We start from the raw sequence: 9,352 nt of genomic DNA, 5'->3' as shown, positions 1-9,352 counted from the left end.
TATGTCTCTACCGGCTTTGCTCATCCAGAGACTGAAATTTATACCCGTTCTTTAGCTCACGCTCAGTCGGATTGGATGGCAAGCCTCTGAAAACATTTGTCAAATCTTGCCACAAATTCTCAATTGGATTTTGGTCAGAATGTTGCTTTGACTTAAGTCATTCTACCACATGGACATGCTTTGATGTAAACCAGGGGTCTTCAGTTCTGGTCCTCGAGGTCCAGCGTCCTGCAGCTTTTAGATGTGTGCCTGATCCAACACACCTGAGCCAAACAATCAGCTCATTGGCGAACCTGACTGCGTGCTGATTAGCTAATTCAGCCATATTGATTCAGGTTTGTTGGACCAGGGAAACATCTAAAAGCTGCAGGACACCAGGCCTCAAGGACTGGAATTGAAGACCCCAGATCTGAACCATCCCACTTTATTATCATCTTGCTAGTAGGTGAACATCTCCTGCAGTTTTCAATCTTTTGTAGACGCCCAGCAGCTTGTCTTGTGTAGCTTGATCCAGACTCTCCCATCAATTTTCACCAGCGTCCCGGTCCCTGATAAAGAAAAACATACCCAATGATGCTGCCACAAATATGTTTAACCGTTGGACTAGTGAGAAAAATTGGCATTACGTGCAGCGTTAGTTTTGTGCCACATATAGCAAATTTCATGGCAAAAAAAAATTCAACGTTAAACACATTTCATCAGAGAACCTTCAACTTGTTTTCTTTGATTTCTATACGACTGGAGTTCAACCATCAGCAGTCCCACCTGAGCTATGGATAGTGCAGCTCATCCAGAGCTCCCATAGCTCTGACTCTACTGTTCTCTTTCCCCAGCCTAATAGTTAGGCTCGACAGGCATGGTTTATTTTATTTTTTTGTAGTATTGCAGTTGTGCCACACACTTTTCAGTTAAAAGGGTGACCGTTGCAAAGCAGACGGCTCAGAGATGAGCACACGCTCATGATGCTCTTTGTTCACTGATGTTCTCTAACAAACCTCTGAGGCCTTCACAGCTGGATTTATGCTGAGACTAAAGTGGACATATCATGCTTTTCGGTTCTTCCCTTTCACATTGAAATCATTCAGTCATGGTCTATATAAAAGTGGAACTGCAGTGCTTTGGTCTGAATTCCACCCTCATTTACCCCAACGTTCTCCCATTTTAGCCCTGTTCTGAGGTACGCCTGAGAGCGGCTCGTTTTGGTCCTGTCTCTTTGAATCTAAAAGAGGCACTTTGCCATTAAATCACAGTAGGTTTGGGTATGCTTGTGGTTGTAATATCACACAATTGTAGGAAAGTTCAAGGGGTCTGGATGCATTAAAAGTTGGACATTTGAGGCCTGCAGTGGGACATCCAACATATTATGTTCTCCACATGACAAGTTTATTCTGCTGTGGAGTGGATTATTTTCGTATAGCTAAAGTGAAGGAGAAAAAGTTTGGAATCTTAATGGGCAGCTTTGCCCGTCTGTCTTGATAAGTATTCAGCCAGTGTAGTTTGATACTTCCTCCCATGCCACAACCTCTGCATGTGTGTGTGTGTGTGTGTTTGTGTTTTCGACAGGCCTGGTGGCTGCCTAAAGGGGTGGGTGGAGGGGTGGACATGTATAAAGACACAGTTGCATTCCTTTCCGATCCTCCTCTCAAAGAAAACACATGCAGACACACATTCGCAAGGACACAAACCTGCTCGGAACAGCACACATGCGCTCCTTTTCTCTCTCCTGTTTCTGCAAAACAGGAGGAAGAGGGCCCCCCCCCCCCCCCCCATTGGAGGCACTGGATGGAGCAAAACTGGGCTGACCAAACTTGGCTTCCGACCCCGGAGCAAGGACACGCCCACTTGGCGGTGGGCTGCATTGCATTCCTGGTGAGAGCATTGTCAAAGCCAAGCACTTCCTTTGGAGCACAGCCAACTGCACCGCAATAACATTTTACACATTTATCTATTGGCTTTAGCCTGTGACATTCAACCCCTTCACACTAACACGAAACACAGTCACAAAAAAATGCACATGCACATGGCAGAATATGTGTGCTGTGCATGCACATTTGCACGTTCCCCCAGGGAAAGTATTGCAAAATGCTGTTTTGGTTCACATCTGTTCTCATATCTCTGGCCTTCCTTCTCCCAGTCCAAACATCTCTATTCCATATTTTGTAGCATTTTCTGTTGTTGTTGTTGTTTAACTGGCCTCCACACTTTTGAAGCTCTGCAAAACAACTTGTCATCTTTAGCCTTGTGGATACAGACTCTGAAAAACCCTTTACCACAATTTAAAAATTCCTCTTAATGATTACAATTCATGGTCTGTTTTTCTAGTAGAATATCTGAAATTTGCCTTGCTTTGATTAAAAATGGGACAAAGCACTAATTTCATTATTAATCAATTTGAGGGTTGTTTTCTGGTGTAACTGGGTCGCGGCTTTGGCTGTAATGCATAAAATAGTCCAAAACGTCTCAGTCCTAAATCTAACTACATATAAAATCTCTCAAAAAGAACATGTTTCTTGCATTTGTTTTCGTCGTTTTACATTTTAATTCTTCCAAACTAACATGAGTACGCATAGATTTGTCCAAACATTCTGTTAGAGATTATTACCATTGTGCTTTATTTGCAGTTATTGCTGCCCGTAAGTTTGTTTGCTTTCTTTTTTGTGTTTGACTGTGAGTATTTTGCTGATTACGACATAGATAGAGATCTTACTGTAATTATCTTTGTGTGCTCTCTTCTTCTTTTTCCTAATAAAAAGGTACTCCTGGCTCAATGCTTTCGGGTTTGGCTGTTTCTCACTTGGACAGAGACTGCGATGTAGCTATTGCTGCTATTAACTTTGTCTACCCTTTTTTTGTTTTCTTCCCATAGACGTACCTCGGGAACAATGTTTCTGTGTTTTGCTGTGTTTCTTCCCTGGAAGAAGCCACTGACAAAGCTATTGCTGAGAAAAAAAAACAGAAACAGATGAAGGCTTTGGAAATGAAAAAGTTGCCAGAGATTGTTCGTTTAGAAGAAGTTCCTGTGTCCTCCACAGCATATTTCTTAAAAGACAACTACAAAAACTGTAAATAGATACTTAAAAGTGTAATTTCATAAAAGAAAATAAATGCTAAAGTGAGTGGTTCAGTCTTCTAAGACTAACTCCTTGATCTAACCAAGGGATGTGTAAATAGATTTTAAAAAGGCAATAATAAATAAATTACACATAATGAGTCAAAATTCTCACATTCTTCTGCAGGTCCTGCCTCTGGACCCAAATGAAGTCTCACTATGATCCACACTTGCTTTATAAATACACTTGCCTTGCCTAGCCAGCTTCTACCAATGAACTAAATGGTTTAATCTGCTTCATTTTCCTGTCTGTGTGTCTGTCTGCGTTCCAGTTTCTCTTTTGTTGAGACAAACAAAAACGAAGCCAAGCACACAGAAAAGACTCTTACGTAACACGTATGACTTCACAGGAAGTGAGGGCCATTGTGCTTGTTTGTTTTGTTATTTGATGTGTGAAGATGTTTGGATACAGGATCGTGTCCAGCATTAGATTACAGGACTTTTGAAAAATGTAGATGATCTGACTTAAATGTTTACATGCTTGTGTGTGGGAGAGTGTGCGTGTGTGAAGTCTCACAATCTGCAATGAGGCTTTGTTGTTGAACTCACTGGGAGAGGACACACGAGGTGTTGTGTACTCTCATATCCTTACATTTACCCAACATTATGCCCAATGGGGTCATGCAAACAAATGCATTTTAGAAAATACTGAGGGCACATTTCCCAAATTTGCAAAATGCAAACAACCATTCGCTAAACAACATACTGACAATCCAAAAGGCCAAATTTGTGTAGGCTCGTTAAAAGAAAGAGATTATTTGTTTGTGGTACTTAAGCTTGAGTTTAAGCTTCACAGTGAAATGTTGTCTTAGTAAGAAAAATGCAAAGTAATGTAGTCCTGAGATGAAAGTTTAGATTCTTTTTACAGCTTTACTTATTTATTCCTTGCTCTAAGTTAATGAAAACAGATTTGGTACCAAATTTGTTTAGAAGAATAAACCTGTACTTATTAAATACTTAAAAGGACTTTTTGTTTTCTTAAAGCAGCACTGTGTCAGTTTTGACCCAAATATTAGCTTAATTTGGAAGGATTCTTCACATTATACAGTATTTGGTGTGCATCAACTCTCCATGCAAGCTGCCCTTCTTAAAAACTCTATGTAACTGAAGAGAGTCGGCTCTGTCGCTGAATGTCACATTTTAGGTTACCTCAGACTTGCGTAACATCAAAACAGCTATGACATGATCAGACATATTTTTGGTTCTCTGATGTAGGATTTAATCTAAAGGGGTGACTGTGGCCTTGTCTTTACAGGTAACTCCATGACTTATCAATATGCTGGTCCAAAGTGGTCTGCTATCAGATTCCAAAACACAGAGTGAGACTGTTTAATTCTGCGACAGTGCAGTGTTGTCGGTGGTCTTCGTGTAGACCTGTAAGTCACAGGTCTACTGCCCCTAGTGGCTAAAAGTTATACAGTGCTGCTTTAAGTGCCATAATAACACTTTCATGGTGGCTGACAGGTGCAAACGCACAGCAAATGGCTGATCGTACCAAAAATGGGCTAACCCTAACCCAAACACAAAAAAAAACAAATGTAACACAAAAACACTGCATAGGAAAAATCCTGCAATCACAGAAAATAGACAGAGGCACAATGAAAGTAAAAAAGCTAAAAGAACCAAACATAACCCAAGGACACAACAACTGAGATGGTCGGAGTGCGAGGTCGGACCAGCAACCTGCACGTTGCAGGACAACCTCCTTAATTGTTGCGCCACCATTGTGGCGCAAAAGACATAAGTGCGAGCATACCTTTTCTTTTTTCCCTCCAACTTTCTTCTGGGCTATTTGCTGGCCTGCCAGCCACCTTAGATTTTAGTTCATGTTTTTATTTTATTTCTAAGTACTACATTCTGAAATAAACCTATTACACTGTGGAACATTTTACCCTACAGGTTTGTTTTATTATTGCTTTTGAGTCATTTAGTCACACCTAAATGTTTCATATCTTCAAATAAATATATCCCTTTTTTCGGGGGGGGGGGGATTACCCTGGTAATTCTATAGCAAAATAAAGTGATTTCAAATTGCCTTTAACCACAGAACTTTTGGAAACCAGTGGAAGTTCTTCCAGAACTAAAGAGTAATATTTGACAAACATTTAAAAGCCCTTAAGCAAATTGACTCCATCATTAATTTAAACTTTTACCATTTACATCTTCTGGCCAAAAGTAAAGCATTTCTAAATCATCCTGACCTGGAGAAGGCTATACATGCTGGTCAGGATTTGGCTTGGGTGTGCAGATGTCTGAGTTGTAGACTGGTTGAGCAGGCTTCAATAAACTCCAGGGCGGAGTCTGATTGTTGCTTGCTCGCACACCTGGGCCATACCAATAGTCATTAAGACTCATTGTCAAGGAGCAGCAGGATCACCAGCCTTCACCAGATCTTCTGCTCAGTTAGCGTGCCTTCTCCCTGCTGGCTTATTCTGTTTTTTGGATTCTTCTCAATCTCCTGTTGGCACCACCTTCTGCTCGACCTGCCGGCTCACCATCCACCAGCTACACATCCATGTCTTTCAACCAACCATTCACTGCCTCCTCCTCCTCCCAGTTGGACTTCCAGCAACAACAAAAAAAAACTCTTTGACCTGTCTTGGATCTTTCAGTAATTCACCTACACTCTTGCCCTCCTGATTTTCAATAAAATCTTTATCTTAAGTCAGTGATTCCCGCGTTTAAGTCCGCCAGTAGTTTTGGCCTTATCCACCGTGGCAATGGTTTCATCAGCTCCAGAATTGATTATTGCAACACCCCTTACTCTGTCTGAGTCGTCACTGAATCACTTTCAGCTTGTCCAAAAAGCAGCTTCCAGTCTTCTAACCATTACCACCAAATGTGATGACATCACCCCGATTTAGATTTTAAACTTTGGTTTGTTGACCCAAGGTATTTGTATGAATTACAGAGCTTTCATGTGACTGGTAGCTGTTTGAGGTCTTTAGGTTTTTTTATATACCAAGGACAAGGTCCAAACATTGGGGTGATCAAGCTTTCTATGTGGCAGCACCGCGACTCTGGAACCAGCTCCCTCTGGATCTACGCGCCACCACTGATCTAAGTTCAAGTCAAATCTCAAAACTAATTTATTCAAGCTTAAAAGCAAATAGCACTGCAAGATTACATGTCTGACTTTTTTATCCTTATTGCCCATTCTTATAGTTCAATGCTTTGTTTATCTCTGTAAGTTTTTCCATCCATGCATTTTCTAACACGTCTATCCCTTGTGGGGTCACGAAGGGTATTGGTGTCTATCTCCAGCTGTCAGTGGGCGAGAGGTGCGGTACGCCCTGGACAGGTCGGCAGTCTATCGCAGGGCATCTGTAAGTTTATATTGTTTTTAACTGTAACAAAATGTGGTCGCCTTTATTGGCTGCGTAAAGGACCATATAAACGATGGATCGATTGATTCCTTAGCATCCTTCTATCATAGAATGCTTCTGTCATGGCGGCATGTCCCTTCCACCAAACAAACGGTGCTTCCCACCGAAAATGTATTATCTAGCTGATTGTATATGACTTAGACTTTGACCTTCTAAGTCTTTTGGTATATGACCAAAAATAAAAGCTAGATCAACTTTCTAGAAACTCAAGAAAAAAAAAACTCCTCTGCACCGACGACCCACCAAGCCTGTCTGAACCACACTCTTTACCTGAAGGGAACAGTAGCGAGGAGACCTCCTGAACCGAAGCGATTTTCACAAGGGCAAGTCCTCTTCCACAGCCAGCTGTTAAAAAAAGGCTTTACCCTTTAATGCTGCTGTTCCTCCCTGTTAACGCACATCTGTTTACCTTACATCGTGAACGCCATCCAAAATCACCATGGCGACCCGAACGCATCCATCAACATTTCTCACACTGCCGTATATTCATAAAGAAGAAGGTCAGGTCAGCAGATATGTGAGAGCTATGTGCATTTGAGCCCTGCTAAGTGTGTGCGTGTGTGTGTGTGTGTGTGTGTGTGTGTGTGTGTGTGTGTGTGTGTGTGTGTGTGTGTGTGTGTGTGTGTGTGTGTGTGTGTGTGTGTAGGATCTCAGGGTGCGGCGTCTTGGCATGTCTCACTACACTTCGATGTTTCCTTTTAGCTCAGTTGGCGCTCTTGTGTTCCTGTTGGCTGACCTTTTCTCTTCCTGTGAAGTTCCTGTCATGCATGCTCTGCCGAAGGTCACAGGTCTGTTAGTTGAAAACTGGTTCTTCAGTTCAAAACCCTTTAGTAATATATATATTTATATATATATATATATATATATATATATATATATATATATATATATATATATATATATATATATGTATATATCAGAAACACTTGTTTTTAACACGCACCACACGAAAATCCAGTAAACCACACAGAAGCAATAAGAGACATTCTTCATTGTAGGCAACCATTTGTTCATCTGTGGGGGGAGCTAAAGATTGATGGAGAGAGACCTTTTTTAGCCACTACAACTTGGAGTTTATCACTAAAGTGAAAAACAGTGAAAAAAGGGATAACTTGCATAAAGACGGTTAGCAACTGTACAAAGTTTGATTACTTTGATCATAGTAAAGACATCTCTATTATTGAGAAAGGTATCAAAATGTTGGCATGCCATATTTTGCTAGAAACTGAATACAAGGCTTTTCCTCTCAGGACTGATTCATTATTCATGTTGTTTTAATTTATTTTGAAGGATATGCGTCTCATTTCCCCATCAGAAACGAACTTCTTAATTACTGTGCATGAAAACTTTGAATTTCAATCTTCAGGGATGTAACATTTTTGTAAGATGCCCGAAAATATAGGGTATAGGTTGTTTTTAAAATTTTATAGAATAAATGGTGGCGATTAACAAAATGTAAGGAGGGGACCAGGATCAGTGAGGTAGAAAGCTGCAGAGTAGGTATCAAACAATGGTTGTAGCTAATCTGATCATGTAAAGTGAGACGTGGGGGGGGGGGAACAAAATACGTGACCAGGCAGGTGAATGCCACTATATCAAGGAGAGGGTCCAAGCGACTTACTGGTAATAAAATCCCATGTAAACACAGTTCTGGCTAAAAGGAAAAGCAGAACAGGTCATTAAAGCTAGAAGACTCAAACGTTTAATTCATGTAATGGGCATAGACAAACTCACAGTAACCAAGGTGGGGCAGACAGGGGCAAAGGCAGGAGGAACGTGCAAAAACTGAGAAGCGGAACGTGAAAAAATATTTAGGCAAGGCCACGGTGACAGGATGGCAGCAGATGATTTGGCGGTGGGTAAGCAAAGGCAGGTGAGTTAAATACGGGCAGCAACAGGTAAATGCAATAGTCGTGGTTGCTGAAAGTTGGAGAACAGATTCATTCAAGGCAGAAAGGCAAACAGAAAGCAGGGTCAAATAAATACATGAATAATTAAGGGCTTGACTGTACATACAGGCTCATAGAGACATAGTGCAACCATAATATTTGGACAAATGTCCCTTAGCAAGCTGAGGAACAACCCCAACCTTTTTGTAGCCATGGGCAAGTGTTAGCCAACTCTTCTTATTAGACATGGTAGAGTTCAATTTAATTGGTTGATTTTGTCCACTTTGGGTCTGATGGCTGAAACTTGGAAACATTGGGTGTTCTAATGGGACAACCATCCCAAACACCAAAGAATCAAGGGACTAAAGAGTAAATTGACTGTGGTTACATAGTTTAAGTTTAATAATGTGTGTCCTTCTTTTTAGCGTATGGGAATCTCTTGACAATTTGAGCAATAACAAATTGATTTAATACCTTTTAATCTTTTCCACCAAAGCTCCCAATCCAGCTGCCAGTAAACGCATCTCGCTGGACGAAGCTTTAGAAAACACAGATGAGCAGTCAAGAATCATAATCAGCCCAGATTCTCTCCCTGACAGCCACCGTAAAAAACTGACGCCCTGAATTGTTTCCAAAAGAGGGAATCTCTTGGAGCTTCAAGAAGGGCTCCAGCCGACCCGCAGATTTACATATGCGCGCACTGCCGTGCGCAGGCGCACACACATGTAGTTAGAGATGTACTGAATTAGAAGAAAGTCTTGTAAATTTTGTGGTGGCAGCGTCTATGAGAAGTGGTCTGGCTTACGAAGACCTCTGGCTCTGAAAGCTGTCCCTGTGGCTGAGTGTGGAGGGGGGGTAAGGAAGTAAGCCAAGGATGTGGTCGATCTTACTGAAATGCTTAAAAGCCGTATAATTCAGGAAACCTTTTACAGTATCGTGCATTGCACACGTCTTCTTGTGCGCTCAAG

Source organism: Fundulus heteroclitus, chromosome 11, assembly GCF_011125445.2.
Source record: "Fundulus heteroclitus isolate FHET01 chromosome 11, MU-UCD_Fhet_4.1, whole genome shotgun sequence".
Classification (NCBI taxonomy): domain Eukaryota; kingdom Metazoa; phylum Chordata; class Actinopteri; order Cyprinodontiformes; family Fundulidae; genus Fundulus; species Fundulus heteroclitus.
This window is presented reverse-complemented; position numbering follows the sequence as displayed.